The sequence below is a fragment of the Pleurodeles waltl genome, chromosome 11 (genome assembly GCF_031143425.1).
Source record: "Pleurodeles waltl isolate 20211129_DDA chromosome 11, aPleWal1.hap1.20221129, whole genome shotgun sequence".
Taxonomy (NCBI): Eukaryota; Metazoa; Chordata; class Amphibia; order Caudata; family Salamandridae; genus Pleurodeles; species Pleurodeles waltl.
Genome location: NC_090450.1, coordinates 437,401,391 through 437,417,726, shown reverse-complemented (window position 1 = coordinate 437,417,726; position 16,336 = coordinate 437,401,391).

Below are 16,336 nucleotides of genomic sequence, written 5' to 3'. Positions count from 1 at the left end.
AACTACCCGACCTCTTCTCTAAACCCTAAAACCTACCCTGTCCTAAAACCTACCCCACCCTGTCCTAAAAAATACCCAGAACCCTGCCTTCACTCTGAAACCTATCCTACACCTGTCCTAAACCTTCCCCGCACTGTCCTAAAAACTACCCCAACCCCGCTCTAAACCCTAAAACCTACCCTGGCCTAAAACCTACCCCACCCTGTCCTAAAGACTACCCCAACCCCTGCCTTCATCCTAAAACCTACCCTACTCCCGTCCTAAAACCTACCCCACGCTGTCCTAAAAACTACCATGACCCCCGCTCTAAACCCTAAAACCTACCCTGTCCTAAAACCTACCCCACCCTGTCCTGAAAACTACCCCATCCCACTGCTCACCCTAAAACCTACCCTGCCCTGTCCTAAAACCTACCCCGATCCCCCACCCTGCCTCCCCAACCCAGGCCCAACTTACCTCTCTCCTGTGGTCGCTGCTCCTTCCTGCTTGCTTTCTTCCTTCCGCACCATTGCTCTCTCTACCGTTACCAAGGATATGCGTGCATATTGTTGCATTGACCGTGTTACTAGTGCTATTTCCCGTCTTAGACTACAGGCATTTAAACAGTCATACACGCACATATGCAATACAAAATTCACACAGCACAGCACTAATTAACAACATAATGCTTAAAAAATACAAAACGACCTTGGATATCTCCAATGTTTTTTTCCTTCAAAACTTAGCACGCGAACGTCGGGACCTGAGTGCATTCTCATTCGGCTCAAAAAACGCAACGCCTCTGTCATTTGCCCCAAGGCTACATGAGCAGACTAGGGCTGTTTTCAGCCTGTGTAATATCAATGTTGCATGATATTGATCCTGAAGCATTGTCCTATGTGGATGACATCTATCTCACAGATGACTACTTCAACATTCACCTTGCCAGGGTCAATCGGATCATTCTGGGATTCGCTGCCCTTGGTTACAAATTTAATTTGACGAAAACTAAAATAACCTTTCTTAGTGTACTGTTCCTGGGATATGAGCTATCAAACAAGGGCAGGAGCCTGCACCTGCACTTTTTAAAGAAATGTGCCCAACTCCAGCGGCCAAATACTATCAAGAAACTACAGCCTTTACTTGGTCTCTTCAATTTTGGCAGAACATACATTCCTGACTATGCACAATGCATCAAGCCACTCTATGACTCAATACGCCCTGATTTTTCTAGCAGACACTGGACAGTAGAACACAAATGCATCTTTGGAGGATTGTGACATGACATGCAAGAAGCAAAACACCTAAGCACTCACAACAAAACAAATTTGGTCATCAGAATAATTGCTGGTGCCATTGGGTTCACTTATGTCACCTTTAACGAGGGCGACACGGAACCCATAGCATATAAATCACATCTATACTCCAATGCAGAACAACGCTTTGCACCCACAGAAATAATTCTAACTGCAGTAGAGATGGCTGTCATCAAGGAGAGACCACTTGCCCAAGGGAAACGCATTATTGTCGTTACCCCGGTGCCAGCCTTAGAGGCAGTCACCAAAGCAAGCGTTCCTAACCCTAAAGCATTACATCCACGTTGGATTCAATGGGCAACCTCCCTGACTGCCACCAATGTTGATTATATTTTTGATCCAAAACTTCAGACACAAGAATTGCTGCAATACGAATAGGAGTACCCCAAACATCTAGAGATCTTGTTGCATGACAGATACCATACTGTCATTTACACTGATGGTTCAGCACAACCAGCTGTAAGTACTAAACATCAATACTCAGCCGATTGCGCAGCTGTGAGCCGAGTGATGATGGATGGTGTATTCCACCCTCACAATACTTACACGCAGATCCTGAGGGACTGCACAGCTCAGCTAGCTGAACTTAAAGCCTGTATCCTAGCACTGGAACATACGGATCTAGGACAACTTACATTGATTGTTTGTGATTCATACTAATATGTTCAGTCATACAATGATTATATTAATCATTGGCGATTGAACAGGTTCCGAGACTCCAAAGGGAACACCACAAAACACAGAACTCTGTGGGGGAGGGTGGCTTATCTTAAGGATAAGCTACCTTGTGCTCATGTAGTCCATAAATTGGACCACCAACGTGTAGGAGTACAATGTATTGGCAACACTTTGGCTGATGAAGCAGCCAAATCCGCAGTAGCTTTGGCTTCTGTTGCTGCAGTGACTCATTCCAAGATGAGACTGGATAATGAAATTATGGCTGCGGTGAAAGCTAAGCCTCTCCCAAAAGCATACCATACAAAATATTCATACCACATCAGTGCACAGAATGTTCCCTATGCAACACTTCCTGGGGTGGGTGGGAGATCGAGTGATCCCCAACTTTGACCAGAAATTAGATCTAATCAAAGCAGCACATGAGGGTGTCACCTCTGCACATGGTGGTGTTGCGGCCACAATAACACTCTCACTGAAGCACTTTTGGTGGCCAGGTCTATACAAACAGACCAAGCAATATATCCTTTGTTGTGACATTTGTCAGCAGTTAAAGAGCTCAAACATCAAACGCCCACCACAGACATCCCCTTTAATGTACAGTAGGCCACTACAATGTGTGTACATGGACCATTGTGGTCCTCTACAACCTGATGGTGCATACAAATATATCTTAGTTGATGTAGATTCTTGGTCTAGATTCCTGGTAGTGTGGCCACAGCGGTCGGCTGATGCTCGAACTGTTGTAAAAGAATTGTTGATCTTTATTAGTACAAATGCGGTTGCAGCATCCTATTCGGACCAGGGCCCTACCTTTGCTTCTAAGGCATTCAGGGACACCATGAGGACGATGGGTGTTGAACTCCATTACTCCTCACCCTATCATCCAGAGGGAAATTGTATTGTGGAGAGGAGGAATCGAGATCTAAAGCAGTTCTAAACAGCTAAAGTATTAGGTTCTGGCCGCAGTTGGCTTCATCACCTGTATGGGGTCCAGAGTGTACTGAATAATCTGGCAAGATGGTCCTTGGGAGAATGCACTCCTTGTGTTCTCTTTGGGATACTTACGAATGGCCCGAATCTAGATGGCCTTGGTTTGGTGGCCTCAGATATACCTTTTGACATAAATGAACATCTCACAGTTTTACAGGAGCTTTAGTAATTTCATGATGATAATTCATCTGCCAATGCTGCCACCTTAAGAATAGGGGATTTGCCAACAACTTCTAGTGGCTATATTCCTAAAAGAAGGGATCTGGTTCATGAGAAGATTGCTGTGAAGAAGGAATTCAGCCTACCCTACAGAGCACCGGTCCAAGTCCTGGGAATACAAAGTACCAGAACTGTAATCCTACCGCCGCTGCCTGGTTCCAAAGCAAACAGATTTGTCTCTATTGACAGCATCAAACTACACCATGTGGCCAATCCTGCGCAGTAGACCCAGAGGTCTCTTGGGTAGTTCCCTGTACCCTCTCACTACCCAACATGAATTACCTCCTACAAAAAAAAATAATAACACTTATGACTACAACAGCATGTACAACAATGCTGCAAATGCCTCCTCAAGCCTGCGGAGGGTGGAAAATGAGCTTTTGTTGATCCCTCTTACCACTTCAAAAACAACAACTGTTCAAGATATGGCTGTGTTCTACTCCAACTCAACACAAACTGACAACATTGTCTACTTTGATCCTCCAAGCGAAGTGGATCCATCCACCAGTAATGCACCGGCCGCTGTGTTTACAGAGGCTGCTTCTGGTTATTTCATTGTCCTTCATGACTTTTCTTCGACTTTATCCCCATCTGCAACTGAAACAGTTTCAAAGACATGTAAGCTGCACATATAGCTTAAAAATAACTAGCCATGGAACTATCTGTGGATGTTTCTGACATTGCTTGTTTTTCTATTATGGATTGGTTTTGTGACTATTTTTTCCTGCTTATAATTGGCCATTATTTCTCTGAACACTCCTCTGTTGAGCCAGTGGATGAAGTCCTAACACCATATCTTTCCTCACACAAGGTCCGAAGAGACTTGTCCCTTGTGAAATTTTCAGCAGTACCAATTCCTGATGGGATTGTGTGGGACAAAGTTCCATTTGATATATACGGGCCAACTGAGGTCATTCAAATTCCATATGTCTTTAAAATTTCAATGACTGATTAAATTACTCCTGGTGTTGTTTCAGATGACTGGGATGTTCAAACAATTGGTTCCATGTTAGCTGAATTGCAGGATTACACTGTATTTGAAAGTGATGATGTATACACTAACATAAAGAATTATGGAGGAATGTTCTGTTATAACAGTTATGGACATTACTACCTGCACTGCGCAACTAGATGCAGATCAGTATTTAATTACACACAGTGGGAACACTGTTCACCTCTACCTGTGGGGAGCCCAAAGCATTATTCAGAGAAATTCACATATTTTTCTGGGAATGACATTAAGAACGCAGAATCATACTCTTTTTAAGTTACCACCTTCTAATATTAGGAACATTATGTTAACAAACACAAAATTGATTTATTCACATTCCTTTGTTTCCTGACTTGCAGTTGAAGGATACGAATACTGGAAGAACATTATTGATGTAAAAAGTTTATGGGGAACACAAGATTGGCAAATTCAGGGCAGGGAAACTCTTTTTAGAGCATGCCTTATTCTTGTTCAAATAATCTTTTTGAATGATACAATCCAACGAACATCCTGTCTAGGGTTAGCAAAAATAAAATAAATGAATGTGCCCAGTCTCCCCACACTGGCAAAATTCACCAATTGGCAGTCCTTCTTGAATGTCACCGAGGAAGGACTAGATGCAAAGGTTCAGGCTGGTATGTACAATTCTTCACTTTCCAGTCCAGATGGGTGGTTATTGTGGCCAATAGACACAAATGGGTGTCAGGCACATTTTGTGAGCAGACTAAAGTCACTACTGTTCCAGAAACAAGTTGTGTTGACATCGGCTAGGGAGACGTATGATCTGCGGATAGCTAGCTCGCCAGCAGAGATACAATCGCTATTAATTACAAATTTCTCCAAGCATTTTGGTAAGCTAGTATCCAGAATATTCAACGCTTCAAGCACTACAGGGATTGTGCACTTCTTTAAGGCTGTCATATCTGGATTCATGTCCATCTTCCAGACTGTCTTCAGAGTCATTCCTTCAGCCATCCATTCACTCTGTTCAAGTGTGTTTGGCGTCTTTCCTGTGAGTTTGGCATTGATTGGAGGGATACTGCTGCTGTTGTTCCTGTTACGTAGTGGTTGTACCTTCCCAGCTAAGCAGAGTGATGGAGCTACTACCACCAGCCCAGCTGTGGCGTGATCGCATGGTACAGTTCTTTGATGCTCCATTGCTCAAAGAATTGGAGCATGATTGGTCACTGTCATTCTGACCAGTCTTATGGTATGTGCAACTAGTCTTTCATTGCACCTGGTGCCTCTTCGAACATCTACCTTTGGTGTGCCTTGCTGCTCTGTCAGTGCTTCCTGTGGACAAAGAACTGCTGATGTTCCCGAAGAGGCTTCATTCATGGTTGTGCCCCATGAGACTGAGGATGATTTGGGAGGCCACTTACGAGCCACCCTTAGTGGACTATCTGGCTCCTTTAGGCACTTTGGATGGTGCTGCCCTTGCAGGAGATCCTGCATCTGGGGCTGCTGCGCACTACTGCTCTGTGGATCCCCCTGCCTATCATGTCATCAATCTAACATCTGACGATGTGGTTTCTTTCCTAAATGCCCTTCCTTTCGATGACTTTGAAGACATTCTTTAAGATTATGACTACAGTTAAATGATTTTGGCCATCGGCCTATTATAAAGCTTCAAAGTTTTGCCAACATTGCTTTTAACTTTGGCGTGCTGTGCTTGTTATGGTCAACATTTTGTCTCTTTTTTATGACTTAGCTATTTTAACAGGTTTTAATTTGATTTAGTTATATTTTAATAACGTTTTAGGTTGTTTTAGTCCAGAGCCTTATTTAGCTTCGGTTCGTTCACCTTCTTTGGCGTCATCATTATTGCGTCATACTTGTTCCAGCAACGTGGAGGGTTTATTGGATCTTATTTAGTTAGGAAGATGTTTTGATTTCATGTTATCAGTGCCACTCTGTGAAGCGTCACTATCAGCGTCAAAGACAAATGAGATACATAGGTATTCACTTCATGTACTTTCCCACGTACGTGCGACAGTAACATAATGTACCTTTTCAGGGAATTCTTTATATAATTGCTGCCCCAAGTATGCCTTCTTATCTATTGTTTGGGAACATACCTGCGTCTGGGGTCCTACAAGATCTGTATAAATACATCTCACGCATACAGGGTTATCAGAGGGATTCCTACCAGATGCCATCAACACTATCTATGCTACAGGTCGCCTTGATGCAGACCCAGCCTTCGTGTCACCACGGAGTCTGATCTAGAGAACTCATTCCAAGGTAACGAGGGGTAGGGGCCTCCTCTCATGGACATGATACTGGAAGATTAGGTTTACCACACCTAGCGCTCTTTAGATTAGAGATTAGATTCCTCATACAAGGGTTTTAGGGATATTTCACATCTCATGTTATTGCAAGATGGTGGGGCTCTTTGTATTCATGACCCTCATGCTTACAATTTTACAATTATGTTTCTTGCATTTTTCATTATCCTAATCATTGCAGCCCATCCAATTTACAGTAGATTTCAGTCTTTTTAATAAAACCTATTGCATCTCCTTCATTACTTGTGTGTGACTGAGACTTGTTTCTCATGTGAAAAAAGGGTAATCGCTGTTTAACCACGACTCCCCTGAGATAAAGCACTCTTGAGTCCATGCATAAAGGCTGCCTCAAATCACCTTTTACTATTCAACTTTTTGGTGAGGCACTGCTTGTGAGCCAGGAGGGTTGGGCGACAGTTGCGACTTGTTGTAGGATTGGCCTATTTGCCTACAAACAAAAGTGCTGCCATCTCTAAACCAGCAGTCTTGCCTAGAGCAAGAGTCCAACTACGACATATAAGTATATTTTTTGATGAGCATGAAATCAGTAATTCTCTACAGAGGTTACCTGCATTAGAGATAGTGATAGTGACCTCTTCAATGTCTTTAGAAATAATAATTAGCAAAACCTGTAGGTCTGTGTTTTTGATCATAGTTGACTAATTGTATGTGTTGCTCCTAAGTGTCCCGAAAAGAAAATTCCATAATGAAGCATCAACAATATGGAAGCTGTGAGCAGGGTGGGGCGTTTTACCTGAACAGGCTGAATTAGCAGAGGTAAACTGTAATCTCAAAGAAAAGTGTTATGAAAACGAGTTAGAAGATACAGTTTGTCTTGTAAATGGTGCACTTAAAAGGCAACCAGGACAAAATATTTTATGGTAGATACTTTTGACACAACACTGGTATTATTGTGGCAGCTTTAAGAAGGCCTGTCTGCATGTACCTCTACTTTATGATTAAAAAGGTGTAAATTGAGCAACATATTATCATGACAAGAAAGTAAACTAAACTAATTTGGAAGGGTGAATAATACTATCTCCTCATGATGAGCCATGGGATCCAAACATAAATCACTTCTTGAACCAGAACAATACATTATCCAGCAAATAAAATTTTGTTTTAGCAAAATAAATGCTTCAAAGAACACCTAACACACCAAAGAGCACACACAGGCACTCAATCTTGAGTCTCCCACAAGGCTTTGGAAAGGCAATAGACTAACACATGCAGCATTAATACATTAGGATGAAACAAAAGGGAGGAATGAGCAGGTGACCGAGAGGCAGTGCTTAATCTGAGGTGGTGGTTTCTGGTGCAGGGCACTAGCACTTATTTTTGAGGGACAGCACTTTTTAGGATCCACAACACAACTGGCACAGCCTTGCCAGACACAACACCCACTACCCTAAAGGAGTTCATGATTTTAAGCCTTTCTGCAAATTGAGGTGCAATCAAAACACTCTAATGCAAAGCTAGTCAGGCTGTCATTGGCTGCCAGCCTTTTGGCTTTGTCAATTTTTGTTTTGTTTTCCCATGGTTTCTGTAATACATGTTGTGTGAGCTGCCGGGCCTTCACCAAAATATAGGTGCTACTCCTGCAGAGTACATCGGGCCCTAATCTAAAGAATGGAAGGCCCATTTTAACGCCTACTCTTGAGCAGGCCTTAAAAGTGTTGTAAACAATGGCGTAAGGAAATCGCAGAGATTTCCTTATGCCATTTTTCCATCTCTCCTAACAGGGGAACGCCCCCTTTGCATACATTATGCCTGGCGCAGGCATAATGTAGCTCAAAGGGTTACAGAGTGGCACAATGCATGCACTGCATGCACTGCGCCACCCTGTAAATAAGGCACGGGGATTTTGGCCTCGTTGGGCCACATTAACATCAAAAACAATTTTGTTAATGTGGCATAAGGTGGCACTAGGGCACTATACATATGCCCCTGAGTGTCTTTGGGCTGTGTGGTTGGGGATTGTTTTCTAGATGTGCATGGAGGAAACTATATTCTACCACTTTTAGACCCTCACTAGATATGGCTTGGTAAGAGGGTAAGGTAATACTGAACCAGGCATTTCCAATACCGGGAATATTGATGACACCAGGTCTCAACATTACCAGGGGTATGCAAATTGACCCTCTGTAGAGCCATACCCAATGGAGAAAACGATCCAGAAGCCGGTGGTACGACATCAATTTCCAAATGTAAACTCAGAATCCCATTGCATTTACAAGGGACAAAGCGCTCCAGTTGTGACTTTCTGGATTTGTCCCCAGTAAACTATGCAGTGTTACTGCACCCAGGAGTACCATTTTTATCAATACTGCAGCACTTGTGATTTGCAATGGGGCTGGTATCATTAGTTACTTGCACCATCTGAAATTATGGTACACTGATTAAGAGGTCCTTAGAGGAAGGTTGGGGAATTGGGTTTTCTAGTAAAGCATACTAATGAGGATGGAAAATAACCTGAAGAGGTGCTAGTGAATCTACAACAGGCTATGCAGATTGGGCATTGTGATGGAAGTTGATGTCTGTGGATGGTGGTGGCATAGCCAAGGGAAAGATCTGGTGGGGTGACCCCGTGGATAGAGTTGAATACTAGAGTGAGGACAGTACGAGCCAGCCATGTTGATGTCACTAGAAAGAGCTCAGAAGGTGTCTTTTGAAATCCTGGACAGACTATAGGTCTCAAAGTTGAGTACTCTGTTAAGGAGTAGTAAGGTGGTCATAGGCCCTCTGAGGACTGTTTCTTTAATTGAGAATCTTAGCTGAGCCGAAGATGTAGTGGGCTAGAATATGAGAAAGTTGAGGATCTGTCAGTGTAGATGTTGAAAAAGACGAGCCCTCCCTCGCTGAAGAAATAAATTCAATTATTTTGTGGAAGAAAGAGATGAGAGATGGACTAGCTTTTGTTGTAGTGGAATTGAGGGAGTGTGTTTTCATGCGTCAGCAGCAGCCAGGTACCTCAGCGAGACATGTCTCGTACACTCCTATGCTCCTGTGACTAGGCAGAAGGCAATTTATCACACTCCATGACCAGCTTGTTTTGACAAAAATAAGTACAAACATTACTTGTTATCATCAGAGAAAGATTTAAGTGGGTTGATCTTTAAACAAATAATATCCGACTTGTGTGTTTTGTAAAAGTCTGTATTTTCTTTCCAAGACTCTCTGAATGCGGTAGTGGTTCGCCTGAGCGTCTTTCATCGTGGGTGAAGTATCGAAGAGATGCCTGGTTTACTCCTGAAAATTATGCATAAATAACATATGCAGTCTCCTTTGTGATTGAGTGGTGAAGGCCTGTTCCTACAAGCGGCAGAGAGCTCCGCTGCTGGTGGGTTTCGCCGTCAGCGTCGTGTGCTGCTGTTGTCTTTGTTCGGAATGAATAGAAAAAATGTTTTCTGCAAAAGTACATCTCTCCCACACAGAGTGCATGTTTGTTTCCTGTCACAGAAGGCCTGTGTCAGACAGGCTGCAGGTGAGATCCGGTCATAGTCATTAGTCGAGGAAGACCATCATGCACAACTTTGACAGATCCATTTCACCCCAAGGCAGTGCTGACATTTTTTAAGTGTTTGTGTTCACTTATCAAATTGAAGACGCAAGACATGCTGTTCTTATTGCCTGTTAGAATGCTATTTTTTTATTTGGTGAATTTCAGATGTCCCTATTTTAAAGATCTATATTTTTGATTTAAAACCTTTTTTTACACATTTTATATTTTTTGTTGTGCCTTGCTCGGGGACATCATGGGCTTTGCCAGGAAAATGTTTGGATCTTTGACCTCTGTGGTGTAAAAGATTAGGGCAGAGTTCTTGTTAGCATCCCTTAGAAGAGGAGATGTATTAAATTCAGACCCATTCACCGAAACGAGTTGCTGGGTGACCACCTAGCTGCAGATCTGTCAAATTCTATTATTATTCTATTTTCTCGCTGGGCATCTTGGGACGTGTAGTACTGCAATTTTCTGTTTGAAGACAAGGGACATACGCTGGGTGGCGGTGATGACCAAAGCCTACAGACTTGCCACAAAGACTTACGTGACATAAGTAACTTTGGCGCTCTGTAAGAGGCAGACTAAGAAAAACATGCACAAGTCTAGCAGATCATTTCAGCTCAAGGCATGACATTTGCATACTTTAAACCTCCAGGACCTGTCACATTGCTCAATGGTTATATCGTTGTTTGTACCATAGAAGTGATGAATGGAACGTTTCCTATGTACACTTGTTTTGGGACCATGGCAAATGGTTAAGTTGTTTATGTTCGATTTAAACTTAGAGGGTTTAGAGAGAATGACTTCAGTTTGAGTCAATGCCTATAACATGGCACAGGATCCCTTGGCAAATTATTGCTCACCTTAGCTGGGATGACTGTCATTTGCGGAGCCAAAATTGATTGCATGTACTGACTTTGCCACACTGCTGAACTGTGACCTTCCCTAGACCCACAGAGACCAAGATTAAGACCTTGGCCTTCAACAGACAAGATTCTACATGAGGGTTTAGGCAGACATCTTGTTCTTAAAATAAGATGTACATATTAATGCAGTTTTTATATAGAGCAAACTTGACCCCAATGTATCGGAGCACTTTACATGAGCACTAGCTACATTACACGAGGGCACATTCATTTTTTTGCAGGTACAGGGAGATTAAATAATTTGCCAAGAATCACACGATGTTGAGTTCACGTCAAGACTCAAATCTGGTTCCTCTGGTCGTCACACCACATGGTCCATGTTTAGAAGAAATATGTGATTCTGTCTTGAGCAGTTTTTTGCTTTTGGGATCACATTATTTGAAACATGTGTGATGTTCACTTGGAAAACGTCCCCAAGCGGATTGGCCGGTAAGCTTTCAGGGGTTTGGCTGTTTAAACAGTCATTAAAGTTTTCCAGGAAATCGATTTGTTGTGAAATATGGAGTCATGATATTTACTATTGATGCATCAGCTCAGTAGGCACGCCATCATTTTCCATTCAGCTATTCATACTTTCTTTCATTTTTTTAAATCAGCTAAATAAATCATCCCTGGTCCAGTGCTGTCAGTCTGTCGATCAATGTTTTACCTCCTAGCGCCTTCCATCTTCCATGCCTTGCTGCTTTGGGAACATTGCAAATGATAAACCTTTTTAGCTTTGATATTTGGAATATCCCTTTTTGATCTAGTAATACCCTTATAAGCATGCAACATAGGACGCTAGTAAAATTTAGGAGCTTTAAAGTTCTGTAAGTTAGACCTGGGTATCCTCCCCTTACTGTTCACTTAATAAGGATGAAGTGACAACCTTGTGGTGAATGAGTTGAAAAAGGCATCTGCCAAATCAATAATCTTCATTATTATTTTATTTTGAGAGGCAGTTTGAGAGAAAGTCATCCCTAACAGTTGTTCCTGCTTTCATCCATGAGAGACCCAGAGTAAACTTTCTTGTTAATGGGTATGATGTGAAGGTCGTCTTAAATATAAGTTTCTCTTCTTTTTGTGCTTCACCACTGATCAACAGGTCCTAGTATGCAGTATTTAAACCAACATGAGGGGTTGGGCTTCTCGAGACACCAGGGTTAGGGTTTGAGTATTGAATATAGGCTTCTGGAAGAAATCAGGCTCAGAGAAGTCCTCCCTAAACATTTGAGTGTCTAATCACCAAGGTCACCGTTAATTGAATGCGTCGCAATATCTCTAATAGGGAGGACCTGGATGCATAATGTGCAAAAGCATGTGACTGAATATGCTGCTTATGTGCGGCTAAAACCGATTCCTCTGAAACACTGTGGTTGTTACGACTCGGTCGTCCCATTTCCAGGGGGCGCTGTAAGGGGACTGTCAGAAGCCTGGGAATCACCTTGAACACCTATCTAGAGTCCCTTGCTGACTCCTGTTTGTTTCTCTTTTCTCCATGGTACACTTGTGTAGGACTACATTTGCTTCTTGGGACTGCAAATCCCATAATGCACAGCTTGGTAGTCAGGAAAACCCGGATTCTGTTTCCCATTGTTTTCAATGGGAGAAGTCCAGTTGCTCCTTTTCACTGGATCCTCTCCTCCAGGACTTGCAAGTGTCCGAAACCACACACACCTGAAACCTCTCCTGTGCAGCCCAGCTTGGAACTGCTTATAAGCAGCCATTTCCTCAAGCTCCCCGTCGTGCATCGGACTTCAATTCCTTTGTGTTACAGACCCCTTGTCGGATGGTGTTCCAGTTTTGTTCCTGTTCTGTTCCAGCTTGATCCAGTTTCCTGTTTCTCTGCCCTGCTCCTGATTGTTCCAGCCAGAGTCTGCTCCCTATCTCTTAGCCTTGTACCTGTTTGTTTCTTCCAGAGCCTGCTCCCTGTTTCTCTGCCCTGCTCCTGCCTTGTTTCAGCCTGAACCTTCTCTCTGTTTCCCAGTCCTGTTTACTGCTCATTTCCTACTTCCTGTATTCCAGTCCTGTCCTTGCCTGTTCCAGCCAGAGCCTGTTCTCAGTTTCCCAGTCCTGTCTCTGTTTGTCCCAGCCAGAAGTTTGCGCCCTGTTTTCAAGTCCTAGTCCCGCCTTTGCTTCAGCCTGAACCTGTTCCTAGTTCTTGCCTCTGCCTCTTTGTTTTTTCCCTTCTGTTTCTGTTTCTTCTTGGTTCTTTGTGTCTGGTAAGTGTTCTATCAGTCTTCACCAGTGTATACGTGTCCTCCTGTGTACTGGGGTTGGCTCCTGGTTTCCAGGAGGCAATTCCAGCCCCCATCCTTGTCTAGTGATATACGTTGTATTTCGTACCTAACAGTGACAGTGTGCTACTGCTGTTTTCTCAGGAATCGCCACTGTGTTTCCAGCTGGACCCACAAGAGCGTGTCCTGTGTATGTAAGTACTATCCTTGTTTGTGCTCTAGGGTCCAGAGACAGAATCACTTCTGCTGCCTCCTTTCTATGGGGTTGGCAGGGTGACTATCTGTAAGAGCAAACTGCACAGAGGCATTGAGATTCCCTGTCACTGTGGGAGGTTCTGCGCCTTACTCTGTGTACAACCCCAGCGTGTTTGTCCACTAGTAATCCGTTTCTATTTGTTCACACAAGGGTTGCTCTGCTTTTACTTTCCTGTTTCCTGTGCCTCTCTATAGATGTCCTTTCCATGTATGCCTTTAGCTGCTCTTCTGCCCCAGTACACCTCTTTAGGATATTCGGTGACCTCAAGGGGTGTCCCAACCAAAGTCCTGATCAGACCCGCCCGAAACCGTGACAGGATGCACGACCCAAACATTTCAAGCTCCCCTGGCAGTAAAGGCACGCACAGACCTAAAATGTTTTCCTATCATGTTAAGACACCCCTTTCTAAACCTAGACATTCTCTGAAGACCTCTAAAAAAGGCCTTAGTTTAAAGGATATACTTGTTAAAGAAAATCAAAGATTGCAAATGCAGTACTACATTGCATGGCTTGCTGATCCATCAATGTTCAACTATTATAATATCTGTGATTATGACCCCCAATCCCTGTCTGTCGAAGAATTACAAAGTAATAATGAGTTTTTAGACGTTCTATTACCTCAAACAGGGGAGAATGTTCTTAACAGTGAAAGTGCTTTTGCTACTTCTGCACAAGATATTTACTCTCAAGAAAACCTGGTTAATTCCTTGCCTCATGCTAGTGCATCCCAAATTCACTTCCAGGACTCTGTCAAAACAAAGAACCCTGACACTGTTCAAGAAGCCACACTAGGGATTCCCTTGTTTTCTGTTGAGTGCTTTAGCCCATCTAGGCCAGTTTCTTAGAATTCAAAGTGCAGTGCTGACTCTTATAAATACCTATCAGTCCCTCAGAGCTTTCAAGTCAGCAGGCTAGACCCTGTATCTAAGGGATCAGTAAAAACTGTGGGATTCCTTAGTTCAACTCAAATGGCTTGTGCTCCTCCCAAATTGGATGACAGTACATCAGTCTCAATTCCGAAGTGTTGTGCTGACTCGTGTAAGGATCTACCAGTCCCTCAGTGCTTTCAAGTCAGTAGGATAGAACCTGTATCAAAGGGATCAGTAAAGACTGTGGGATTCCTTAGTTCAACTCAAAAGGCTTGTGCTCTTCCCAAACTGGATGATAATACACCAGTCTCAATCCCTAAAAGCTCTGCTAAACCCTTTTCTATTCTGAGTGGGTTTGATAACAATATGGACATACACACACTAAAAGAGCAGTTTTGGCAGATTAAAAGGCAGATATTGGACTTCTATGATGAATATGTTGTAACATACACAAGAAATCGTGCACGGGGGCTCTTTTCATCAATGCATATTTCACTGTTGCCAGAACCAGACATTCTGTTTATCTGTAAGGTAGAAGAAGTAACAGAGCAGCTGATGGAAACTACTGCAAGGCAATTTGAAAACCTGAAAAAAGAAAATAATCACCAGCTTTGGCTTAAAGAACAGTATGCTACTTTGTGTGCCTCTCCAAAGACTTCTATCGAGCAGATTGTCCCTTCTATTTATGACAGTCAAAAGACAGCTCCAGTTATAAATATATCAGCCTTTACTTCAGACTCTCTCTAAGCCTGTAGTTCTCCAGTGAAAATTCCTGTACAGTTGACTGACTCTCTGACATCTCTGAGAGATTTGACACCTCTTGATTCAAAGGATGGATCAGAGTCTTCAGAAGGAAGTGTCTCAGCCCCTCTATCAGAACAAATAAAGCCAAAGGAAGAAGAGAGTTCTGATGCAGACTCCAATAGCTGCACCTTAAGAAACCAAGATATGACTTTACTGGAGATTAATGGCAAGTTGTGCAACAGTGTTGACAAATCTGAATCTAGTGATGACAGTGGTTCCTGCCTTGCCGTGAACAAACCTGCAGATAGTGCTGTTCAAATGGCGCACACACCAGAATTTTCAGATTGTGGGGATACTCCTGCCCTTTCAAACAATATCATAGAATTTTCAGACAATAAAGAGACAGTTCCTGTTTCAAGTGAACTAATGGATTTTTCTGACCATGAAGAAATACCCGCAATTACTAAGAATGTAATGGACTTCTCAGAAAGTTTAAAAATCTTTTCTGTGTCAAAGCAAACCGTGGAGAATTCAGACAAGGAAGAAAGCCAGCAATCTGAAACTGAACAGCCTGTCATAAGAAATGAAAGCCTTCTCCTAGAACTGGACACAGTTGCAGCCTCAACCACTGATCCTGACCTGCTGATCCCTGCCAATGTGTATCCTGTTTCCAGCTCCACGATTAGTGAAGACAAGATCTCTGAGCTACCGGTATCTGATCTTGATGTGAAACCAGCCACACCAATGTCACCTGCTGTGTCCCTGAAACTAAAGACTCCTGAAAACCAGCAATCTGAAACCAAAGTTCAAGTGCTGAAAGATGTAATATTTCCCACTAAGACTAAAAACTTGAATTTGAATCTTGTATTCGAAGATCTGATGATAAGTACTGTTCTTAGTGTTTTATTGCAAGAAACAATCATCAATTCAAAGGCAAGAGCTGAAAATTTAGATACCAATTTAAAGGCGATTTCTGAAGAGACTCCGGTTCCATTTCTTTCCAAAGAACAACCTTTCAGTGTTAACAGAGTTGAAGATCAACTACCTGTAGTAGAAACGCTTTGCAAAGAAACCATTTCTGATACCATGAAAACACCACAGAGCACTTGCAATGATGAAATCTCAGTCTTGTCTGAAGATCACCCTAAAGAATTAGCTTGTGGAACTTCTACATTTTCAGATGTTAATCCAGTTTCTAAAGACTTGAAAACTCTTGTTGCTCCTGAATTTGATACTCCGAAGTCATCCAAGACGAAAGAAAATTCTGAATTTTTCCTGTTCACCTTGAAAACACCAGTTACCCATGTCTCCCAAGTTTCTATGCTTTGCAAGCCTCAGACCACAATCAATGCAAATACTGCT